Genomic DNA, 27151 nt, shown 5'->3' with positions numbered 1-27151 from the left:
AGAAAGTAAAATTTACTTGCACTGAACCAAATAAACACAGACACATATGTTGTGGGTGTTTATTTCTGGAAATATTTGATAGTTATTCTATTATCATTGTATTTTTGCTGTTATTCTGCATCACTGCCGCCTTCATCTCTGATTATAGAAGGTTGAGAGAGTTGCTCATGACTGAACACAGAATAACATTTAATCTATTTATTCCAAATTTGCATAAGATTTTCTACTTCTGTTATCCTGTGCAATGCATTTAAGGAAGAAGAAGAGGGTTGAAAAGCCTGTTCAAGATCAAGTGCCCTTTTAGCTTCTTTATCGCAGTAATGAATCTTTGCAAACTTCATGTGGTGAGACAGGAATAGGAGCAACCATATGTACTTTTTTTCTCTTTCTAAATGTATACCTATACACACTATATATATAACACATGCTGTAACATATATTTATTGTGTGCATAGATGTATGCATGTGAGTGTGTGTGTGTGTATGGGGAATTAACATTAATTAAGAATGAAATATTAAGTTCCTCAAATATCAAAAGTTAAGATAGCTCCTCAGTTATTGACTAAATCACAATGTACATTTTGAGTATGATTTTCAAATGTTCTTGGTATCAGTAATGTACAATATTGGTTGAGAGCTAATTTTTTTTCCTTAAAAGGCTAAAAAACTTTACACTGCCAGAATGGCCATAAGATTAAAACAGGCAAAAAAACCCAAGCAAAACCCGACCCCTTCCAGCCCCAAGCTCCCACAAAAATCCTATAAATGTTCATGGCTAGATTAAATCTCTGACTAACTCTTAGCAACGAGTCTGACTTCAGTTATGTTGGTTGCAAACTCTAAACATTTTATTAATGATGTATTTCTATGGAACATATTTTTTTTTTAAAACTGAAAGGAAGTAAACTGAAGTTACTTGGTTTGCAAATTTGTGAGCCATTCTCACCATCAGCCTCCATAAAATGAGCAAACCTGGCATGTACAACAGGAGAACCCAACCTTATGCAAGTCTGGCTGAATCTAGTCAGTCTAATCAACATCCTCTCAACCAAGTATCCACATTTCCAAAAGTGTTTTAGGTGTCCCAGGTTCCAGGTGCTGAATTAGAGCCACAGCCAGTGAAGGTAGGACTGCAATGGGCAGCTGTGATCCAGCATGCTCAAGGGACAACAGCAGGGCGGACATGTCATCACAGGCATCATTAGCAAGAGCAAGAGGCTTCTCTTAGGTGCAAATAGATCTTAATATTTTTCTGCCTTAATGTCACAGGATAAATTTTGTCATTGTTCAGCTTGCTAGCTCATGTGAAAAGAGTAGCGTCAACGAACTGAATAAAAGGATTGCAACAGTATGAAAAAAACCCAAAAGGGTAAGAGCAGAATAATCCCACTAATGTTTTCTTTTTTATATAAGGATCCACTTGAGGCCACTGAACTAATTTGAAAGTACAATATTAAGAATCTCTTAATCTATCATGCAGTTCTTCATAGTGGAAAAGAAAAGGTTGGTTCAATAATCAAATCCCAAGTCAGCTGCAGTGATTACTGTGATTCTCTTTTTGCTTTTGATAAAATAGACGCTTTTCCCTTTGGGGATTGTACAAGTCCAAATCAATGAACCAAAATTGGTTCCAACACACCAATTTTGGTTCATTGATTTCCAGGCCAACATTCCTTTTATTTACTAGACAAAATCTCACAATCTGTCAGTAATATCTGTAGCCCTTTTTGTTTGAACTTATTTCAAATGTTTTGTCTTCTTTTCGTTCTTCTTCTATCATCAGTAATTGTTTCAGGTTACTGTTATATTTTATAGAAGCCCACTTCTCACAGCTGAACACTCACATAAGGTGTATTTCAGGGGTACACTTACTGCAAGTCATAAACTATATTGAACCTGAACTTGTGTTACAAGCAAGAGCTTCTACTGCTTAGGCAAAAAATATAAAAATATTCTAAATAGGTAGCCATGGTAGGTTTTTATCTTTTGTGAACAAAATGGAACAAAGTTATATGGACAACCAAGAAATATTAAACTTACTATTCCAAGACTACTATTGGAAAAGATAGGTACGTTTTTAACTTTAGTATGTTCTAGATTTGCAGGAGCACGCTTAACTCAATATTGCTTTAACTGAAAGGCTTAATTGGAGCTAAGTCATACAGTTCAAATGTGTATTTTGCTGACCTTACACCTTATTAATGTCATGTCAAGGTAAATGAAAAATAATACTTTTCTCAGAACACAAATGGATTATTTTTTCCTATTACAATGGCACATATGAGATTTTCACAATGTTAAAGATGAAAAGTCACAATTACTTGACTCATTTGAATTTTAGTATGATTTTAGTTTTTCCTCTTTAAAAAAATTTAGTATTCCTTTGCACTATCATGGCAAATGTAATATTTATTTCAAAAAGTTTTTGTACCTTGTATATAAAAATATGACTGATATCAGAAATATCTTTCATTTTGTGGCCTGAATGTTCTTTTTTAAAATGTAAAAGGCTAGAAAAAAATGAGTAAGGCAACAGAAATGATCTCAAATTCCACTCTAAATCACTATGTGTAACTGAATTTATTCCTAAATTTTATCTGTTTTGAAATGTCTTTTTTTTGTTTCAATAGAACTTCAGAAGAAACACATATTCTGGTTCAGTTATTGCTTTTAAGAGAATATGAAATTAACAAAAGGCAGGTGATCATACATTGATGAACTTGAAAATACATATTTCAAAAGATAACAGAAAGATATAGGCATCTGATATTTTTAACGTATTCATCTTTCTAAAAAGAAGTAAAAGGCTCAATTCATTGTACATTACTTTGACTGGTAAGCCAGGAATGCTACACAAAATGGAAGAATTCCTTTTCTGATTGTTTTTCCCCTGTGTTTAATAAATTTTATTTCACATCCTGGCTTTAGTCCTAATCAGAGAGAGAATATTGCATATGTACCTTGCATTTTGAGAAACTTTGTGGGGTTTTGCATGCTTATTAAAATGGATGTTTTAACAAAGGTGATAAATGTGCATCTCCCATTTCTTTTTTCCATTCCTCGTTCTACCTTGCCTTTTCATTTTCACATCCTGGCCTGATCCAAAGCTAACAGAAGGGAATTGGGTGAATTCCATGGTTTCAGTGAACTCCAGGATGGGACTCTTAAGTAAGTGTTAATGAAGAACTATATGTCTGCTTTTACTTCATGCACAGCATCTGAGCCCTACATTGTAGATATGACTTCATTTTAGTGATTCTGACTGTTGATTTTGCTTACCATCCCTGGCTAAGGCACTCTAAACTTACTTTTAAGTAGTACAATAACATGAGTTACAAAAATAAGCACAATGAAAGAAGTAAGAAAGGAAAGAGAGAGAGTACAAACAAGGTTTATGAAAGGACAGGTGAAATACAAATAATAATAGGAGAGAAGAGATGACCATTTGGTTAATGAGTTGCTGAGAATAAATGAGCTTTTGGAAGAGATTTGAAAGAGCACATTGATGTAAGAGAATGAATTGAAAATGGGAGCTTATTCCACAAGACAGGCAAGAAAAGAAAGAGTGTGTGAAGTGAGTAAGGATGAGAGAATTAAAATTGCCTTTGTGTTCTTGCTTTTGCATCTCAACAAACAAGATTCAGCAATCAAAGGTTAATAACAAGCAACTTGTCATAATTGCATAGCTCTTCTCCCAAAATGGCACAGCAGCAGCAAGGCGAAACATTCATGCTTGCCAGCTATGACATGCCTTGATAATTCCAAAGTAGTACTGAGAAAGCTAGAAATAGATTAATAGAGAGCATAGCAAATGGAAGGAATGATAAACAAGCAGACCACAGACTATAACCAAAACCTGCCTGGAAAGAGTGACAAAAAAGGAAAGGTTCACTGCTGTTACATGAACTCTGACAGCATATTTAAAGGGCTGTTAATATGTGTGAGACAGCGGCTACAAACATTGAATTTCTTTAGAGAATTTGTTTACTTACTGCAAGTTCCTCAAAACTGTATCAGCCTGGTTTCCTGATGATAGCACATTTGCCACTGTGGTCATTGTAGCAGAGCAAAGATGAGGGCAATTCTAGTGTCTCATGCATCATCAACAGAATTGCCACACACTTGTTGATTACAGAATAATTATTAATGTCAGTAATATCTGAAACACAAAGAACACAGCTTGATGCTTCTGATATAGACCTGACCTTGTTATGAATATTATAACAAATACATCTTATATGAAATCTACATACATCTTATATGAAAATCAATAATGGAGCATAAATGTTGTTATCAGGATTTTTTTATTTTCAGTGTTGCTATTCTCATCTTAGTTTTACGCTTGAAATCTGAGGTGAAAAAATCAAGTAAACGTGGTAGCAAAGATAACTGAACTCACGAAGACCCAGTGTGTAAACAACCACCGTGCAGCACACTGCACCAAACACAAGTTGTATAAGATGCAGATCATGTAGTTTGTGCAGAGGGAGAAAAATAACCTAAGCATCACTGTGCTTCAGCTCTCTTTTCCAAGATAAATGTAGCCCAAAGATTTCTGGGTAGATGTTGGAGTGTTTAGGGCAAGATAAAATCTACATAATATTCATAAATTGTGCAAAAAAGTCATAAAACTCTTAGTTTAACATTGTGTCCTGTTAGAAAGATGTACTTCTTCTAAAAGTTGTTAAATACATGAATTTTTGTAAGTCACTTTTTTTAATATGGTAAATGGGTTTCCAAATAGCTGTATGTAGTATTTCAATTCCCCTGGGAAGAGCATTTTTATTTTCCTTCCTGATATTAAACTCTGATTTTCTTGATGCAGTGATGAATTCTCTGGATTGTTGCCTTACAAATATTTAAAAGAGAACAGAAGAGAATAAGCAGGTCTTTATAGTAGAATTATTATTTTCTAGGCCAGACATATTATTTCCTAGGCCCCATTAAGACATCAATAGGGGCACAGTAGCCCAAGAATCAAATCCTGACAGTGCAATAAAGCAAACTGATGTTTTTTCTCCTTCTCTTTTCTCAAAGCAAGGATGTTATAAGATATCAAATATTGCAGGAATTCCCCAGACTGGTCCTGCCTGGAGAAAGGAGAGAAGCTGTGCAGCATGAGTCATTCTTAACTAAACCCTCTTCATAACACCTTCTCCCTTTTGTGCCCCACCAGAACAGGTCTATCATTTCAGATGGCTTCTCTCAGGGTCTAGCAGACACAACAGTATCAAGAGCTCCTTGCCTGTGAAGCTGGAGGATAAGCATTAAGAATCCTCCTCCTTCTCCCTTAGGGAACTAGTCAGTCATTTGCAGAAGACTTCATACCCTGCCCACTGCTAAGGCCCAGAGTTGGATTTTTTTAAACAGAAGCAAGAATTCTATCCCTTAACACCAAAAATCACACAACAAAGTCCTTGCTCCACTGGTGTCGTGGGTAAAACTTCCATTGGCTCAAACAGAGACGGAATTTCACTCCTTGTCCCATTGTAACAGAAAACCCAAAAAGGGCACAGTATCAACCACTGACAACTGAAGTCCACCCATAAGAAAGTATGAATAGTTTTCCATGTAACCAGCATAGACAAGCAGGTAAAAAGGCATATTGATCCTGCAGAGGTTCAATTTTAATGCAGAGTTTCATCCAGAGCAAAGAAAACTCAGACTGCATATGCTTATATATTTTTCATAAGGACCATAATATTTCATCATGAAATTTTCCTCTAGAATGTAGCAGACCATGCTAATTCATTGTAGAGAATGATAAATGCTCTTTTTTTGTGTGATTCTGTGCACCGATGTCACAGTATCAGCATGGGAATAGAAGAAAATAGCAGTATGCTGTAGACTCATTTCAAAATTCTCTAGGAAGTCTATCTTCTTTTTATTTATTTATTTACAAATAAACACAATTAGTCATAATATTCTACTGATTTAATTGTTATTCTTTTATTTAGTTTCTAGAGTGATGTTTTCACACTACATACGGCTTACATGACTTTTCATGAAACAGTGATGGGAAAACAGTGCCGGGTCCTGCACTTGGGTCTCAACAACCCCATGCAATGCTACAGCCTTGGGGAAGAGTGGCTGGAAAGCTGCCCAGAGGAAAAGGATGAAGGGGTATTGGTCAACAGCCGGCTGAACACGAGCTGGCAGTGTGCCCAGGTGGACAAGAAAGCCAACAGCATCCTGGCTTGTATCAGAAATAGCGTGGCCAGCAGGACTAGGGAAGTGATCGTGCCCCTGTACTCGGCACTGGTAAGGCCGCACCTCGAATACTGTGTTCAGTTTTGGGCCCCTCACTACAAGAGAGACATTGAGGTGCTGGAGTGTGTCCAGAGAAGGGCAACGAAGCTGGTGAAGGGTCTGGAGCAGAAGTCTTATGAGGAGTGGCTGAGGGAACTGGGGTTGTTTAGCCTGGAGAAAAGGAGGCTGAGGGGAGACCTTATCGCTCTCTACAACTACCTGGAAGGAGGTTGTAGAGAGGTGGGAGTTGGTCTCTTCTCCCAAGTAACAAGCCATAGGACGAGAGGAAATGGCCTCAAGTTGGGCCAGGGGAGGTTTAGATTGGATATTAGGAAAAATGTCTTTACTGAAAGGGTGGTCAAACATTGGAACAGGCTGCCCAGGGAAGTGGTGGAGTCACCATCCCTGGAGGAATTCAAAAAACGTGTAGATGTGGCACTTCGGGACATGGTTTAGTAGGCTTCAATCTGTGAGGTTGACAGTTGGACTCGATGATCTCAGAGGTCTTTTCTAAACTTAATGATTCTATGATTCTATGATTTTTAGGCGTATACATTGTCTAAATTGTGTCTTTCTGCTCAAATGAAAGATATATAATAGAATACAAAGTATGTACAGTTAGATAACTGGATAAGAGTATCTGGTTTGGTGATTTGCTTTCTGGTGTTTGGTGGGGTTTCCCCCCCCCCCCCCCCCCCCCATGTTTTTTTTTTCCTAAATATATAGAGAAAGGGCTTAAAAATGTTAATTACAGAACTCAGCATATTTGTGTATCACAGTTAGGAAACAGTGCTCTGATCCATTGTCATTTCCAGCTAAACAAGAAAGGCTATCAGACATTACATGATGTAGGACAATACAGTGTTATTCCACATCTCATTGATGTGTTTTGTCCATAGACTGTGATGAAATCAGTTTTCAGTTCAAAAGCAAATCCCAAGATCATTTGAAACAACCATAGTTGGAGTATGTGAAGAAAGTAGCATCTGAAGGTCAAAATATATTGCTCCCCAGTTGCATGATCTCTCTCTAATGCTTAAGAGAGAGCTCTTACACTTCTCAACCCACATTCTCTATAACATGCTTTTAGTAGTTATGTCAGACTCTGGATAAAGACATTACCTCATTAATTTGAAAAAATGTCCTGCTCCACATGTGATATAACATCAGGACATAAAGCACTGGTATATATGTACAGCACTGGACTGGACTTACCTAGAGCTTACATCAGTCAGTACAAGCAACTTCAGACACTAAAATAAGGCCTTGAAATTTAGAAAGTCATCTGTGTGGTTCCTGGCTAAAATCACTCACTTTCTAGCAAAATTTAAGGCTCAATAACAAAAGGAAAAGCCCTTCAGACCAGCTGGTGGCAGAGGTTGCACAGGGTCCCTGCAGTCACCCTTGCAGCAGGGAGACGTGGGGGTGGTGGGTGAAGCCTGATGCAGGAGAGGCTAAGTGGTGCTTAGGCACACAGCATCCCTCTGCATAAAGAATGCTTCACTGTTTAAGTGAACAGGATTTAAGAGTACTTCATTTTGCAGAGGCAGCTGTAACTAGCCTTGGGCTTTGGTCCAAGATATCCATTTTGTATCAAATACATAGTGAATGAGCAGTGTTTAAGGCGTTTGTAGTCTCTTAAGGTAGTGTTTGGCCAAGAAGAAATGGAATAAATAGATTTTCCAGTCCAGCTAGTGCAGGCACCTTAGTAACCCCCTTTCTCAGTTTTCCCAGATACATATATAAAAATAAAGGACTGAGGGTGACTTGCAGTAAAATGGTTAGGACCAAGAAATGCCTCTGAGAAACAGCTCAGCTGGGGGGCAGGAGACGAGGGTGTAGCGGGAAGGGGCAGGGGGGGATCATTTTACATGTAACTGGTTATTATTGATTATATCTCATTTAATGAATGGAAACTCTAGACAGATAATATAAAGTGTAGACAACATTCCCAGACCTGGTTAGGGACAATAAGCTTCTCACAAGCAATACTGAATAAAAATAATTATTTCTTGACATTTTCTCCCCTTCTTCAAATGTCAAGTTAATTTTTTCCAGGTTTTTACTTATTAATGTGGCAGATCCTATCCATCATGTCATGCTTACTGTTATTTTGTTAGCAATTCAAGCCAGAGATATAACTCAAAGTAATCACATTAAATCGTCAAAAGCAAGGTAGCTTTTAAATATCTTGGGTTTAAAACTATAATTTGCTCAAAGTTTTTAAAAAACTTTTTATTTTATTGCAGTATTTTTTTAGGGACACAACTACTTATCTGATGAGCTTTAGACATATTACCATAATCTTTTCAAGAGTGATTTTCGTGTCAGCAATTAAATATACAAATGATCCATGAAAAAGTAAATTTCAGTAAAACATTGTCTATTTATTATTCTTGTAGATTTCAATTATTTATAATATTTGTTCATACAATATTTATGTGTGTGAATCACAATTAATCATAAAGTTTTACTTCTAACTATAGCTAATGCTTCTGCATACCTTTTTTTTATGGAGACTGAGCACTCTTCTCATGACACTGCTGTATGATAGGGCTTCATATCACAGTACATGGCCTTTACCAAATATTCACTTGTTTGCTTTGTTGGATTGAATTTTAGAAAGAAAGTTCGTAACTAGATTTTCTAATCCTGACTTTCTCACTTGGATCCATTAGTGGCAATGGGAAAATCATTAAAGCTGTAGGTATCTTGCCTCTTCTATTTCTAAATCAGAAAACCAGCACTTATTAGAAGAATTATTTGCTGTGTAGGGTTAACTGAGAAATTAGCTGTAGTACATTAGAACTGTAAGAGATCTAACCTAACAGTTATTTAGTTCATCATGATAGTTGTTAGCAGCTAGTTTTAGGTGTACTTTTGGATTTTCTTCTGAAGCTGGTTTCTAACCTGGATGGAATAATTTTAACAGTGAAGCTGTGTTTAAAAAAGGAAGATAGATTTATAGAGTAATCTTTCAAAGCTATACTTTACTCTGCATAAAAGAGGGTACTGACCTCGACGTACTGACCGCACACAGTTTGATGCATCTTATGACGTGAGTCTGGGGCACTTTTCACAGGCCAGGTCTGTACAGAAGATAACTAAGCAATGCAATCACATTTTAACATGGCAAGTAAAATGCGTGGACTGCTGCATTTTCTTGAAATACTGGCAAAATCAAAGTGAAAAGTGTTATGGAGCTGTTTGCTCACCTTTGACACTCCACCTTATAGGTATCTTTCTAGCTTCATAGCAGCCTAAGGGAAGTGCTTAAGCCTATGTATGGAAGAAATAGAAAAATGCAGTTAGCATTTAGAATTTGGAGAAAGTCCAGGTGATGTTTGAGAGTCTGTTAGACCACTTATTTGAGGTATGCAGGCAAAAAGAATCCTAGACTAACAAAAAAATCGTTATGTCTGTCCTTATAGAAACTAAAGCAGAATAAAAGAAAAATTACCCTCATGTAAAAGCAACGTAATGCCACACAGTTAAATCATGGACTGCTAACATGCCATCTTACGTAAATTATATATAGGACAATGAATGTGCAAGAGGTTTATATAGACCAAAAATAGCACTCAGACACCCTAGATTTACCTGTGTAAAATCCAGCACTTTGCAATATAAAATTAAAGATGAGAATAACTAGCTCAGACACATAAATAAAAATGTCAACAGAACAGCCAATTCCTATTCAGTCCAGCTTGCTACAGCAATTTCTTTATCTCCAGCAAGACAATGTCTTGTAAGCTACAGTTATCTTAGTCCTCAACCAGCTCTTCCATGGGTTGGGAGAAATGCTGGGAAAAGAGAGCAGGCACTGTCAGCAGAAATGCGGAAACATTGATCTGAGTACTGGTAGTATAATTCAGACAGGTCAGGAATGTCACTTTCAGAAGCTGGAAAATAGGATATTTAAAAAAAAAAAAAAGAAACAGTTCCTTGTCCATTTAATGATCATGTATTAGTTACATCTGTCTTTATTTACAGTGATATTTATGTTTGGGCAAGAGCATTAATCATAAACATCTACAGGATGCAATGCTCTTATCTTATGACAATATCCAGAGCCTGTGGAAGAAAACTGTGCATTTAATGTGTTTGGGTAGGAGAAACTATGAGATGTTTGTATATTTTGGATTATATAGCTCTCTGTAAGAAGCATTCTCAAAACGTGTATGGGTTCCTTCATGCAGCTGTTTACAACAGCTAAGTGATGACCATTAAGAATTCCAGAACTTTTCAAATGCAGTTGCTGTTCAGATTTATTTTTTAATTTCTTCAGTGAATGACTCTTGGCTAACAATAAGTTCATTATCATATAGTGATCTGTGAATAACAGCAGTTTCTAGTTTGGTTTTTTGCTAGTCAGTTAGTTAGAGAGCTGACATGCAACTGTGCAAATCAAATTGTATTATTCCTGCATCCTGATTGGACACTTAATTCAGTAATTAAGATGATGTATATAGTGATTTTTTTTTTTTTTGTAGTTGATAAAATTCAAGCTTTCTCACTGAAAGTTCACCTTTTACAAGTCTCCATGTGGAGGTGGCTCAAAGTTTTGACTGTTCATGGAAAGCAAGTGTAAATAAGTAACAGGCATATGAACCTTAACTCATAATTTACTGCATGGAATAGGAGGAGTATTCATTAATACATTGTTAAATCTGCAGACACTGTACACTGGAAGAGGTACGGTAAGTCTTAGAATTTGGCCATGTTATCAAGTGTGCGTAGTGTTGGGGTTTTTTTTGTCCTAGAGATTGGCGACAGGGCAGATAACGACACTTTGATGAAAAACCCAGAGTGATGGAGAAGGGGAGGCAACGTGGAGGGCACACAGGACCTGGGCAGCAGCAGCTCTGTTAAATGTGCAGCCTGAAAATAGGACATGTCTGAACAGTTTTCACACCAGAAGGCATCAAAGTGCCATTGCAGATACAGATGAGTCCCACGAGAGATACAGATGAGTCCCACGAGGTGGCAGATTGGGACGAAGGGTAAAAGGACCAAGCCTGGGCCCCTGCCGGATTACACTGTCCTGCTGACAGGCAGGCACGGGCTGGAGTCCATATCACTCAAGATGGAACAAGTATGTATACTGCTTAAATGACTCGAGATCGCATTTTTAAACTATGGTGCCAGCCTGCTTCTCAGATCTTGCAATGCTTTGCTGGGCCCCATGATTTCTGCTATAGGCAGCTGTTACATCAAAAACTAAGCCAAACAAAAATTCTGTATACACTGGGTACCAAATGTGGGACATTGCAGTACTTTATGGTAAAAGAAAGGTTATATAGCTAATGGTGCTTATGCTCCCAGCTTTGTCAGGGATCAGCTGGCATGGAGTAGTCATCTATTCCCTCTTCTGCATTGCCCAGCATCATTAATTGCTACCTCCTATTTACTGCACTTTTGCAAAACAGTAAATTTTATCTTAAATGCATTTGTGCCACTAAAACTGAAACAAAACATGCTCAGATTTACAATGTCATAGACTTTGTTTATTCTGTGCTTTTGCAATATATCTGGTTTGTGGAGTAGCTCTTCCTCAAAAGCCTAAGGCAGGCCGTTTTCCTTCCTTTTGCTACTGTGAGGGCACTTTTGTACCAAGAAGCCTTCTTCCCAGAATATCATAATTGCCGCAACCAGTTTCTTTTTATTATGCGGCATTTCCCCTCCGTGAATATATCGCTTCAGTGAATTTGCAAACCAGCTCTGTCTGGTTCAAATCCATGAACCTACACTTATGATAAGATAATGAATGCACACTCATCAAGCAGAACCATATTGAAAGTGCTGTGGGCAAATGTACAGTACAATAAATTTTGTTAAATGAAGATGATGTATTTTTAGAGGCATATCATTTCTCAGAGGGGTTTGTTCACTCATCTGGCCCCAATACACACCACAGAAGGAGGCTTTTGGTCACTGTGTGTTCAGAGAGATAAAGTAAAACAGAAAATGTAAATAAAGGAAGCATTAATGAATTTATATATATATAGGCATAGTATTTAACTAGTAACTGTTGGGAAAGGGCACAGCAACGTACAAAACTGATTCAGACTGCTTCATGTGCTATCATAAAAATTTAATCAGTAAGTCATATAATGCCAGGCTAAAATTTGGATGGTTAAAACAGCAGCACAAAACATTAGTTTTATACATGTAGTAAAGGAACATATCTGTAAGTTTTAGAGTCTTAAACCACAGAAGCCAGGAGGCTTTTTTCCCTGTTAGTAAAAAAAGGAGGAAAATAGAACTCCCCACCCCTCCTTAGACAGATGGATGAAAAGTGCTTTGTGTACAAAAGTTGCCATATTATTACCACTAATACTGAAGAGCAGTGAGATCTCCAAGCAGCTTTATGAAATATGTAGTGCTTCATATGTAGGGTAGATTTAGATTGGACATAAGGAAGAAATTTTTTACGACGAGGATGGTGAGACACTGGAACAGGTTGCACAGAGAAGCTGTGGATGTGCCATCATTGGAAGTGTTCAAGGTCAGGTTGGACAGGGCTTCGAGCAACCTGCTCTAGGGAAAGATGTCCCTGCCCACAGCAGGGAGGTTGGGCCAGGTGATCTTTAAAGGTCCCTTCCAACTCAAACCATTCGATGATTCTATGTGATTATTGCCTTAATAAACATCATGGTTTGGCAAGGGGTAGGTGGATGAAAGGGATTGTCTCATACAGGCTTTCAGAGACAACTTCCGCTCCGGTTTGATTACTCAGGATACTCTCAGATATGCAGACTCAGGATCCGGGCATAATGACTGTAAAAAGGGATGCTAAGATCAAAAAAGACTGAATGTCCACAGACTGTCTTTCTGAGAACTTAAAGACAGCTTAAAAAATGTGCATTCCTCAGCAGATGTGCAAGATATTTAGCATCTCTAGGATTCGGTGAAAAACAAATCCCTTGACTTTTTTCAACCTCTTGGCATAGCTTTTATCCATGGGTTCTATTCCAAAATGTCATTAAGGCTTCCATAACATATGAGTTTTACAATCCAAGATGAACGATGGACATTTCCCATACAATTTATAAAGCATAAAGTTTTTATATGATCTGCCATGCCTGGAAAAGTTTGTAGCAAAGGTTGCCACATCTCATAGAAAGACAGTGCTTTGCTTTTTCCCTAACTGAAAATTTGTCCTGAGCAGGAGTGTCAGCAAATTGCAGGCACTATGATATATTGTCTAACAGAGGAGAATTCATTTGGGAGCAAACAATAAACTGAGTTCAAAACTTCATTGTGCTGCACAAATCAGATCTGTTATATAAGGCTATCTCTCTTAATAACAAGCCTGGACCAGCTGCTAAACTGCTCGGTTTAGACATACAGAAACTCTACTTGTTTTTTAAAATCTTATTGTTGCTAATGAATGGACAAGAACATTTGTTCATATTTATAATGTACAGAGAATGTTAAGTCTACATATTGAGACAGTATAGAGCAATTTTACATATAATTTTAAATGTTATTTCATAAATCTGATCTGCTGCAGATCTCTTATTGCTATTTTTATACTTTTTCTTTATGCTTTATCTTCTGTGTCAATCTATATGTTTTCTTCCAGGTTCCTCCTAGCATTTCCTGCCATAGAGCTATCTGACTCACTTAACACTCTAGAGAAAGATGAAAAGTGCCTTCAGGCAGCTTGGGCAAATTAATAATCTTCTTGAAGGGTCACAGGGTCAGCTAATGCCAGAGTCACAAGCGCCTGTACATACATAAAATACTGAATACTGAAAGTATTCAAAAAATGCTCTTTGGTAACACGAAGAGCATTTTTTAATTGTTCAGTTCAGTAACGTTCCTATAGCTCAACCATATCCAAGAGGCCTTTGATGATCCTAGATCTGAATACATTAATATTAGCATCGGTTCTATGAGATTAAAATGGTAGCCTGTTACACAGTAGGCTCAAAGTGTGATGAAGACTTGCATTTACCTTCCCTAAAATTCTATACATATCTCTTCAAGCTGATATGCTTAACTCAACTTACCTCAAAGTCTATCAGTTGCTGAAGACAACAATATTCTACAAAAACAACAACAACAACAATATTCTACAAAGTTGATACAGGCCAACATGTTCCCACCTGAATTCCCACAGGTATCTTATCAGCCATTCATGCTTGTAGTCAATGTCATAATATTCCACTCATGCATATAAAACTCTTTTTTCTGCCTGATACATTTCTAGATATGAAGGCACCTTCTCCCTTGAATTGATCATAAAAAGGTCCCCCAGCCTCCCTAACGGCTTTTCACTTAAGGACAATGGGCAGCACTTAAAGACAGTAAAGTGGAGTTGCAATGTTTTACTTTTTTTAAGTACCAGACAGCACAACTATGTTGCTGCAGAAAGGATACAGTATTTGTATTACAGGTTGTTCAGGGAAGAAAATGCCTCTTTTGTGTCTGGTCATAATCTCTGAGTCCTTTCCTATATAGCTTGTTGTTTAACAGCATATAACAAAATAGATAAAGAATTGCAATACTGAATCCTAAGAGCTATGTTACATGTAGGAGAAGATTTAAATTTAATTCTTTTAAAAAGAGACAGTAACAGCAACGGTGAAATTCATATATCCTTCAGAGTGGGAATGATGTCTGTAACTATAGGGATGGGAGTTAGGAATCTTGTTTTATTGTGTTCAGTCTTCACAAACGTAAGCAGTGGAAAAGTCAGACCCTTGATCTGAAAAAAATGTGGTTACAGGTAACTTCAGAGTACCTGAAGTGATAGTGATTCACTAAGAGTGAACTTCAGTGTTTGATATTAAGTGAGTATTGAACTCTGATATTCTAAATGTGACCACACAGGAGCAGATATTACAGATTACTTAAAAAAAAACGTGATTGATCACAGCATATAGCATTAATAACACAGTGCCATTCTTCCCATACCATTTTCTCCCACTATAATGAATAACCAAAGCCAGCTTATGTACAGAGAACATAAATAACAGGCAGCTTCATCATTAAGACTCTCTAGCTCTACTTTTTCTAATGCTTTCTGCTATCAGGAAAAAGAGCTACGTAGCTTTAAGTCAAAATGATGAACATCTTTTCCAAATACTCCTAAGGAGAAAAGCTCTGGATAATTGTTTCTATATTGAAGCAAACCCAGTATAAATTCATCTTTTATAATAATACAAAATCATAAGTAATCTTGAATTACCTATAACCCAGGACAGTGACCTCGAATACTTAAAATTATTACTGAGGTTGGGATAAATATCAAACAGCCATTGTTCTCCCAGCAAAGAACATAGAACAGAAAAGACAATATGAACCTTTTTAGATCAGCAAATTATTTCCACACCACTGTGTCAAAAGCTTTCTCTGCATACAGAGACTTGATGCATATCAAGTCAGTTGTCAAGTCAATTGTTCTTAACCTACATTAATCAAAAGCAGAGAATGTAATGAGCTACGAAGAATATTTTAGGGGCTTAGCTAACAGTCAGGCTAGAATCATTCGGGTTTCTGTGGATGATGTTTCAATTTAAAATATGAAGAAAACATGAAAGGCAACAAAAGCAGGGCTAGAGGACCATGTGGAAAGGAGGTTTCAGTTCTGAGAACAGCTGTGCTCTGTACCAAGTGTTTGTGGAATCTCAGAGAACAGCAGAACTAAATACCTGTTAGCCTAGCCGGCCATTCTGTGGTTGCTTGAGACGATTTGCTATAATAGCCAACACAGCTTTTAGGAACAGTTGTTTAGCAAGGCAGGTAATGACATTAATAGCAATGAGAGAAAATGCTGATCATTACAGCTCTTGCTATATTCTGCCCATGTAATTCCTTGTGAGGACATTTAATGATCAGCAAACATGAAGTGCCTGTGAAAACTGTAATTCCCCATTCATTCAAATACTGATTGAGCTAACTGCAATTCAGCCTCAGCAGAGAAAATTCCTACTTTCTTATGGCCCAATCCTACCTTCGTTGCATGCTGCCATTGACTTTGATGAAAACAAAACTGAGTCCAGTGATTTGCAGCCTTTTACTACTGAGTTGCAGTCTTGATTCTGTCTTTATTTCTATTCATAACACTAGGCATTTTCTTTTCCTTCTTTTGATGAAAAATTAGTTAGTGAATTGATTAATGAGACGTGTTCCCGTTTCTCTACGTGTGAGTTTGCATACCTGTTGCTAATTACAGTGTGATTAGTTAACTCAGAAACTGCATTCAACTGCTCAAAGCAGGAAGGTTATTAAAGGCCAGTTATTCTTAGCCTTCCAAAAGGAAAGCTCACCTGCTATGCTTTCTCAAGTAAGTCTTAACACATGCAGACTAGAAAGAGCCAAAACATGTTGCATCTTTATGTTATATTTTGAATTAGGCATAAGGTGTTTCATGAGATTTGTAGGTCTTGTTTAATTCTATTTTATCCCTGGTAATTTGTATATTCAGTATGTTTGGGTGGAGAAAGTGATGCTCTTGACCTATTCACATGCTTTTATAAAGTCAGAAATAAACTCAGTTTGTTCACAGTGATGATGCTCAGCTGTTTATTATTTTAACTTTCCTGCCATGGATTTCCACAACATGGGAACTGCAGAAAGTTCCTACTAGCATAGTATATGTTTATTTGGAAACAACATACAGGATACCACTTGCCATAATCAGTGCTTCAGCATTGATTTCAGCAAGACACTCTATTTGATTAAAGTTATTTATGCTTAAATTATTCTCCTACAAAATTGTGTTGATGAAAAAGCTTAGTGTATGCATTTTAGGTGGCAAAAGAGACAAAATAGCACTACCTTACTAATGCAAATTTTTTCAATATATTCACTTAAATCATTAGCCAGCAAGAGAAAGTAATAATCCGAGTGACACAAAAGCCTAGAAGTAATAACTTTTATAATACTAAACATGCCTTATTATATTAACAGTAATAATGCAATTAGACTTCTAATCAATGTTTTTGAAGAAGCATTTGTCAAAAAACCTTGTAATATACATTTAATGCTGCATGTGCATATCGGTGCCCTCTGCTGGATAGAGTAAGATCCAAACTGGTATTTATGACCAGGCCTTCACACAACAGCGAGCTTGTAAGAAGTTATAAACTGATGTTATTCAGTACAGAATGTGAAGGAAATTCACACTTGGGTGGCATAATGGAAAAAAATGGTTGGGATCTGAAGTTCCTAGATTTTGTCCCCAAGGCTTGCTGCAAGTGGTTTAGATAAGCAGCTGTGATCTTTCTATCTTTCGTCAAAGGAGTCTGCAAGCATATATAAATTTGTCTCTTTCTTTATCCATGAGCAAGTGTACACCACTACCCAAAGGATTTCACTGTGCAGAATTTCAGTGTGAAATTTTATTTTCCTTTTTTCCTTAGCTATAGCCTTCTATTTTAACATTATATTTTACACTAAGCCCCTAAAAGTGGCCTTCAGAAATATTTATTAGCTATTTAACAGAACCTGCTTTATTGCTGCTAAACTAAATTTTACAGAAAATACATAAATGCTGCCCCTACTTTACCTGCTCTGAGGATAAACAGCATACTCTAACTTCAGGGCTCTTAAGCTAACCAGTTCTAAATTCATTAAAAACTACATCCCAGTCTCAACTTTATTCCAGATGAGATGCTGCCTTCAGGGTAGTTCATAGAGGCCATGTGTGAAAAAGGTTTCACTGTACCACTCCCAATAGGTTGGACTGGGGAAACCAAACAGGTCAAAGGCAATACCAAGGAGCAAATGCATTAAGCAGCCACATGCTTGAGGTAAGGTGCTGATTTGGTATTACTCTACAGCTCCTTTTTCCTTTGAATAGTAAGTTATTCTTTTTCTTTCTTAAAGGAAATGTGCTCCATTCTGGATGCCCTGTCCACTTTGATAGTAGTACTCAGCTTTTTCTACTTTGCATGTATACAAATAACCATTTACCAGCTGCTTATCAGTAATTAGCCATAGCACAAAGCAGCATCTTCCTCAGAGCCCAAAAATTAATAAAAAGGTGGGAGCTGCTGCCTTGTCAGAGCTTTGCTGCATCCATAGGGGCAGCAGCTCATAGTTTCAGATGGGTCCTACACTCCACTCAGCCTTGCTCCGTTTCACTCAGTGAAGCACGCTTATGGCCAAAATAAAGCATTTGACATCAGGACCAGGAGGACCATACCCTCAGCATTAGTCTTAGGGGCAGAGATGTACTGTGCCAATGCAGTGTCCCTGGTTTCTGTCAGGCTTACGTCTGGTTTAGTATTTGCTTTGCAGAACACAATATCTGTCCACACTCAAGCAGATGACAATTATAATTTTGAGATAAACTAAGCAAGTATAGCCTCCACCCCTCTCAGGAGGAAAATGCCATGAAATGAAGGACTAACAGAGACAAGATTTCCTTGGACCCCAGCCAGGTCTGGCTCACTTCTTCCTTACAGACATTGCTTCATTCCTCTTCCTCATGCTAAGCTACACATGGATAATAACCTGGATGGATATGGGTGAATTTCTGCACATAAATATGGGATAAGTGCTGTGTTTTCTCACCGGGGTATGCTTGGTCAGTCAGGATGCTGTACTGAGGCCGTCCAAGAGGCTGCGCTCTGTATTTCTCTATATAAACTGATCCTCTCCTTTCACCCTAGGTATTTATTCCAGCAATGCCTTTTTCAATTCAGTAAGGACAAGTTAAAAACTGAAGGATGAATTGAGTTGATCACGTACTTTTAAAGTGTCTATAATCAGATGCTAGCTAATAAAATTGAGCTTTTTGACTCAGTAATTAATTGTAATTCCAAAAGTTACATTGTAAAAACCAGCTTTTAAGGTTTTTTTAATATTTATTATTCTCACCTTTCTTTCAGCCATAGTAGTTAGTTAGAAACATTATAGTTAATTTTGGGGGATAGCGACATGCATTTCAGTTGCCCAAACAATCAGTGAAACTTCTGCCCTTTTATGTGGACAAAACTGCATTTTTGTTTCTTGGGATAAGTAAAGCTAGTCAGTCTGGAAATGTTTGTCAGCCAGACATGCCTCAACTGGTGATGATCAGCCATGAAAGAATTTGCAATTGAGCCTAATTAGTCTTTGAAGTTTAATATTATTAAGCATCAGATTTTGCCAATCATCTGCAACCAAGCTGCCTGTTGAAATCAGTAGCACTATCATAACAGAAAAATATTTTATCTGACTGTGCTGGTTTTGGCTGAGGTAGAGTTAATTTTCTTCACAGTAGCTAGTATGGGGCTATGTTTTGGATTTGTGCTGGAAACAGTGTGGATAAGACAGGGATGTTTTCGTTCCTGCTGAGCAGTGCTCACACAGAGTCAAGGCCTTTTCTGCTTCTCACCCCACCCCACCAGCGAGTGGGCTGGGGGTGCACAAGAAACTGGGAGGGGACACGGCTGGGACAGCTGACCCCAACTGACCAAAGGATATCCCATACCATGTGATGTCATGCTCAGCATATACAGCTGGGGGAAGGAAGGGGGGGGACGTTCAGAGTGATGGCGTTTGTCTTCCCAAGTAACCATTATGCATGATGGAGCCCTGCTTTCCTGGAGATGGCTGAACACCTGCCTGCCCACGGGAAGCAGTGAATGAATTCCTTGTTTTGCTTTGCTTGCACACACAGCTTTTGCTTTACCTATTAAACTGTCTTTATCTCAACCCACGAGTTTTCTCGCTTTTACTCTTCCAATTCTCTCCCCCATCCCACCAGGGGGAAGTGAGCAAGTGGCTGTGTGGTGCTTAGTTGCCATCTGGGGTTAAACGACGACACTGACCCAAAAGGACTTGAGGATGCTTTTAATTTTCTCACAAAATAAAAAAGACAACACTGCAGCAGTTTACATTCTGGAGATCATCTTCATGGTTTCCTGTATCACAGAGACACACATGCTATAAATGACTGGACAGAGCTATCTGTCTGATTATCAGCTGTTCAAAAATAAATGGCACTGGAAGAGACAGAAAATTATCAGAAATTTGTAATAAATATGCAGGTGTTCTTTACCTGAGCTCTGGCATGTCATCAAAAGTAGGGATGTCTACGCTCTGCTGTCAGGGGACAGAACAAAACTTTAGGAGACATCCTTTGTCTGGAAGGAGTGTGCCAGTGTAAACGTGTGCGTACTAGACTGAAATGATGGCATATGTAACCAATTACCTTTATATGGCATTATATTTCCATGTTTGTCATTACTTGTATACTTATTACTTAATTATTACATAGGTTAGTAATCTGAGTACAATTCAGGTACAAATACAGCAACAAAATAAAGCTCGTATAAACTGTATGAAGGACCCCACTGAACAGTAAGTAATCATCTCTAAAATAAAATACCAATTGATAATATAAAGAAAATTTGCAGTATCTCATAAAATTATAACCTATTTTCTACATTTTGTGGAAAGTTAATGAAAATTAAAGTTTTACACTGTTTTACACTGATTTACACTTAATCTATAAGTATTGCTTTTATTAATCAGTATGTTAATAAAGTCTGATTTATAAAATATTTTAAATATGAAATGTGTCAGCAACTTAATATTTCAATTAATTCATTAATGCAAATGTTATTAGAAACATAGTGTTATTAGAAACCTGACACTAAAACTAGTTTCTGCAACTCTACCTAACTAAAATCAATGATTATGGTATATTTCTTTGAAGGTCATGTACATACCAATAAAAAGCATCCAAAATAAGCAATAAGAGATATATTCTGAAAATGAACATAGTAACTTCATTCTTTAGTACTGCAAGCATATTGTTTTTATTAGTTAGCTATTACATGCAAATGAAGAGTTTGCATGAATATGCAGAAGCAGCATAATATTCATGAATAGACCTCAAACAGTAGTTTTAACAGTCGCGTTTAGAGTTTTATCCTAAATTAGCTGTAAACATTTTGGAAATCTTTAGTTTATCAATAAATATATTTTTAAACTTCAGGTGTTTCATGAGCTTCAGCCCTATGGGGTTATTCCTTTTTAGAAATGCATTGCTTTTACTCACTAATTGTTATTTGATAATTGTCTGCCATTTATTCTTTAATTTCCCAGAGCAAGATGTTCAGTAACCCCTTTCAGAAGCAGACCTGGCAGTATGACATACAGATACAAAATTTCTTAAATAACCAACTCAGTCCAGCACAAGGTTGTTTGTACACTTTATTTGAGACTTATACTGAAAAATAGAAGCTGAACATCAGCATGAACTGACTTCCTAATGTCATTATGCTGAGAAATGAATTGAATCACAAATGAACAATTCATAAACACAACTCGGTTCGACATTTGTTCACAGTGAAAATGATCTCTGAGCAAATGGCCTGAATAAAGCCTGCAGATCTCCTAAATTCCTCCCAAATCCTCAGCATTGGTGATGTAGTGATTACAGAGCACAGCTAGGATCAGTATGCTATATTTCCAAGTCCAAATCCTTCATCTTGTCCATTGGGCTATAATACCTCCTTAATTCCAAGACTGCAGTTGCTTTTTCATATGAGACCTTCATCAATACTGACTAAAAGTGATGATAATCTGAGAGGTGATTGGCAGATCTTGTGACATCATTGTCATAGAATCATAGAATCATAGAATCAGTAAGGTTGGAAAAGACCTCTAAGAACATCTAGTCTAACCGTCAACCCAACACCTCGAAGCCTACTAAGCCATGTCCCAAAGTGCCACATCTACATGTTTTTTGAACTCCTCCAGGGATGGTGACTCCACCACCTCCCTGGGCAGCCTGTTCCAATGATTGACCACCCTTTTAGTAAAGAAATTTTTTCCTAATATCCAATCTAAACCTCCCCTTGCGCAACTTGAGGCCATTTCCTCTCATCCTATCACTTGTTACCTGGGAGAAGAGACCGACCCCCACCTCTCTACAACCTCCTTTCAGGTAGTTGTAGAGAGCAATAAGGTCTCCCCTCAGCCTCCTTTTCTCCAGGCTAAACAACCCCAGTTCCCTCAGTTGCTCCTCATAGGACTTGTGCTCCAGACCCTTCACCAGCTTCGTTGCCCTTCTCTGGACACGCTCCAGCCCCTCAATGTCTCTCTTGTAGTGAGGGGCCCAAAACTGAACACAGTATTCGAGGTGCGGCCTCACCAGTGCCGAGTACAGGGGCACGATCCCTTTCCTAGTCCTGCTGGCCACACTATTCCTGATACAAGCCAGGATGCTGTTGGCTTTCTTGGCCACCTGGGCACACTGCCGACTCATGTTCAGGCGGCTGTCAACCAGCACTCCCAGGTGTTGTCACCTCATTCCATAATGTTCATAATGGATAGCTGTCCCTGTCACAAAATGGCACCATGAACCCTGGCCCTAGCTCTGTTGTGGTGAGCGTGCCCAGTGAAAGACTGGTGGCTCCTGCAAAAATTCACTGCCCACAGCTTCCCTGTGCACAGCTTCTGGGGCTGTCTGTCTGCTGCACTTCACAAGCACTACATCCACATAAAATTAATTTTTTTTATATTAAAATACATTAATCTAGTTCATATAACAGTATTACTGCAATTTTCTATAGCCATAAATAAAACATTTTAATTATACAATTTTATACACCATGAATACAGAAATAACTGAAAGTCAAGGAATACACTTTATATCATCTGAAAGACAATTCATTAGTATTGTTTTAGAGTGGTTGCTATAAATTGCCTTCTAGATATCCTGCTTTCAGACTTCTACTTTCTTTCAGTGCATATGGAGTAAAGGATAAGATCTGAACTATACACTTGGTACATTTAAAGTGGGTGGAATCTGCACCTGCTATGCAAAAGTTTGCATTGTTTTAATGAGTCAACATGCATACAGTGTAAATTAATGGCATCTCACTTAATTATAATAGATGTGTTTGTAGCATGTGTTTTTAAGAAACATTCCTAGACATTTTCCAGAGGAAGAATATTAGTTGTACACTGCAATTGGATCTAAAAGTATCACTCAGAATTTAAAGCTAATACTGCTAGGCACTGTACAATCACATAAGATGGCCAAAACATAAGAATTAGTTGAGTTTTGTCCAGTGTGAATGTACAATGAGGTCCAAACTAGAAAAAGAGATCATTGCTGTATTCCTGAATAGGGTTTCCAGCCACTCTGAAAATATTTCCTTTTTTTTTTTGAAGATAAATTACGAAGGGTGCAACGACGTCTCAGTGAAGTCCTTTGGACTTATGAGATGCTGTACGGTTCGTGTACTACAGGCCCATTAACAAACAGGCAAGTAAAGCAGCAGCTTCCAAAGAAAGATGTTCTAATGCTACATGCTGTATGGCGTAGACGATGCAGGCAAAAATGCAACAACTGCTCAGCCTCATCTGTCAGGATCATCCTCACAGTTGGAAAGATTCCTAGACTATGGCCTACTTATAGGAAGGGTGAATGATGGAACATAAAACAAGGGTTGCCACTCTTTGCATTAACCAAACATAGCCTTGCTGGAAAGTCATTCTGTGGAAACCAGTCATTTCAGTATGACAATTCCTAGAGCACCACTGTCACAAGTATTTCTCTTTCTGGTAAACAATATTCAGCAGTAAAAGCTAGAGAAAGATCTGCAAGCAGAAGTTAGGGTCTACTATGTACATATACAAAATGGAAAAGTGGTTTGTTTTGTGCCCCTTTCAGATGTCTCAAGCTGTGAGGTTTTTGTTTTAATTGTTATTTTTAAATCCGTAAAATGGTTCAGCATTCAGCCTAATACTGGGATTTTATTGGAACTTTATACATTTGGCTCACACAGTCTGGAGGCACTGTCAAGAGCCTATTTTTTTTTTCCATCACAGCTCTGAAGCTTTTACAGCTGCTTCCTCTACTATGCACTTTATGTTTTGTACACACTTCAATTTGACAAAGTAACTGGAAAGCAAATCATAAACAAATATATAAAATTGGCAAAATTTGTCAATAAATGTAAGAGTTTGGTCTGGAGCAAAAATAGATCTAAATTTTTTTTATGTATTCAGCAAACTGTAGTGATCTTAAAAGCCATGAGCACTGGCAAAAACTAAGAAAGGCTGTCAGACATGCAGACTTCAACCTTGACAGCGTATCAGGATCCAGACTTCCAGTCCAGATACAAGCACATAAAGAGACTCTCAAGAGTACAAAAGCCAGCAGTTCTTAATATTAATGAGGATTTTTTGCTGTAGGATTAAGTGTTCTTCCTTTTTATTATAGAATTTATAATACAAACACAAAAAGTCACCTAATATAGTATTGAAAAATAAAGGGACAAAATACATTGTATCTTCAAAATGCTAACACTCATTATTTATGTAAAATCCATGTGTCTAATTCAAGCTGCTCGTCCTTTCTCCTTTCCCCTTACCAACACGGTCAGACAGACACGTACTGAATGACTGTTTCATCAAACCAGTCTCGGATATTTGTCCATGGCATGGAGTGAACTGCACTCTGGAGGCATTTATCTCCATAGATTACTGGGATACCCAAAACAAGTAGGTTAAATCAGTTGCCTGATGTTTAGATTACATTATTTTCACTAAAGACGAGATGAGTATCACCCTTTGCTTTCACAGTCCTTTTCCAATTACAGCTATAGACTCCTTTTTTTTTTCCTCAGCTGATTACCTTACTTCTGTGAAGAGAAATATACTTGGTTTATGCACAAGTAGTATTTTCTGCAAGTTGCCACAAGAGGTGGTTTGACACTGTAGTCTAATTATATACTTTGATTGACCTTCATATTTAATTTAAAAAAATGGAAAATAATGACGTTTTGTCATTCTACATTGACTGATCTTTCGGTCTTCTAAGAGGAATACTTCCAAAGGGTAGCAACGGGAAATCAAACTTCCATCGCAAAACTTTCCATACATCAAGTCTTCCATTGACTGCATACAAATTCTACATCTAGACACATGGATAACTCCAGTAAAGATAATTATGATGTCCTGATCTACTCACACTTTGCTATTATATTAGACAATAATATTATAAAAAATTTACAGCCAGCTCCCATCTGCTTTGACGACACTGACTTGTCTAGAAGCAATCTATAAGCAAAGCTTTCTACCACTTTTAGTTGGCTGAATGTCTTCTCAGATAGTTGAACCTCCAATTTACAAACACCAGCCCAATTCGTCTTGTCAGCAAGAGAATTCACAGCAGAGCATGTTGGTCTCCGTAACTTTTAGGACATAAAAATTGTCTCCCACACTCAAAACAGGCTGGTGGTTTCCCACAAAATAATGAGTTAAAGTCAACATTGCAGTTTTTCCACTGACTGTCCTTAAGATTTCCTGAACCCCTGTGGTTCTGGTATGGATGGTAATGCTGCTGAAGTGCCTCAGTGGTGTGCCTGCCGTAACAATAGAGGTCATTTGTTCAGGAAACTGAACTTTCTCAGGTTCACAGTGCTGTGGTGTTGCTAGCACAGCTAGAAAGAAATACAGTTGATCTGAGCAGATAGGTACTAAATTACTTGGAAGCACTTGCCATAACTGATAAGAATGTACATTTTCTTTGCAGTTTTTAACTTAAAACTTATGATTAATGTAAAATAGCCTAGTGTTCAGCTTTTGCTGCAGTATGTGCAATGCTCAGCTTATTAAAATGAATGACCCCATGAAAAAGCATTAGCATTTGGCAATTTTGGGGATGTAATGAAGCATAATTAAAATGATTAAGAAATAAATTGAAAGAAAATAGTTAAATGGTCTATGTGTGAAATCCAGCAGTGCCACAGGAAGCCTGCAGAAAGTCTCAGCTATCATGTTATTCCAACTATTTCTGCAGCCCCCCCAAAGCTGGGGAACAGTGACTGACATTCTGCTAAACAATATCAGTTTTTCAGCTGCTGCCCACCAGAAGCCTGGGGGTGAGCTGTAAAGGTACCTCTTACATTGGTGTAAGTAACGTCAGTGCTATGGGGCAGACACTGCCTAAAGAAAATTAGCGTGCCTGGGTTTCATCAAGATTTTTATTGGAGTCAACAACATAAATCTATATTTACGTAATTTGAGCAGCTCAGTGTTATAGCTAGTGTCTCCCCTCTCAAGATTATTTCCTAATACATTGATGCATTAGGTCAATGTGTCGATTTATCAAACCATCATCTACTTTACTCAAGCTAAGGACTTGCTCTCCCTTTCATGTTTTCTATGAAAGCTCTGCAGATAAGCAGTGCAGGAACTATACAGGCAGCATATAAATAACAACTGCAGTAAATACTCACTTGGTATAAATCTGTGAAGGTCCATAAAATGTGAATACAGACAGAAAAATGGCCATTATTGTTTGGCAATTGCAAAATGCAAGAAGAAATTTTTAAAAGCAGACCAGTTTGGGAACAAATACGTCATGAGGTATTCCCAGCTTATCCCAAATTACCTGCATCATGAATAGGAGAAGAATGAAGTATATCTAAACTGTTTGCTCTGGCTTATTTCTAGTCTGTGCATAAGAACATATATGGCAGGAATGAATGAAGCAAAGATTTAAACTCAGCACATATGTCGTTAGAGGTGAAAGGAGGATAGGAAATGTGTGTGTGGACCTATTTGGTTCAGAAAGGCTTAGATAAGAGTGCAGTTATTTCGGCCATCTCACCAAAACACAGAAGCAATACTGCTGTGCACCTATACTCACAGGTTGTCAAGTCATTCTTTACATTTAAAATTGTTCCTGGTAAAACCTCTAATGACTCTCTAAATGATGTTTGGTGAAGAAAAATACTGTCATTCAAGCAGAACTATAGACATCTGTGTTCACTTATAATAAACGACCTCATTTAATTTTATATATAGATATATTAGCAAAATTCCATGTAGCTGGAAAATAAAGAGAAATAATAGCCTGACACCACAGTCAAACCTTTCTGCAATATCAACAGTTGAGAATACAAAGGTCATTCTCTTCTGGTATTGAGGCAGG

The sequence above is a fragment of the Mycteria americana genome, chromosome 3 (genome assembly GCF_035582795.1).
Source record: "Mycteria americana isolate JAX WOST 10 ecotype Jacksonville Zoo and Gardens chromosome 3, USCA_MyAme_1.0, whole genome shotgun sequence".
NCBI classification, from domain to species: Eukaryota; Metazoa; Chordata; class Aves; order Ciconiiformes; family Ciconiidae; genus Mycteria; species Mycteria americana.
The sequence above is the reverse complement of the archived record's forward strand: the minus strand, read 5'-3'. Positions refer to the sequence as shown.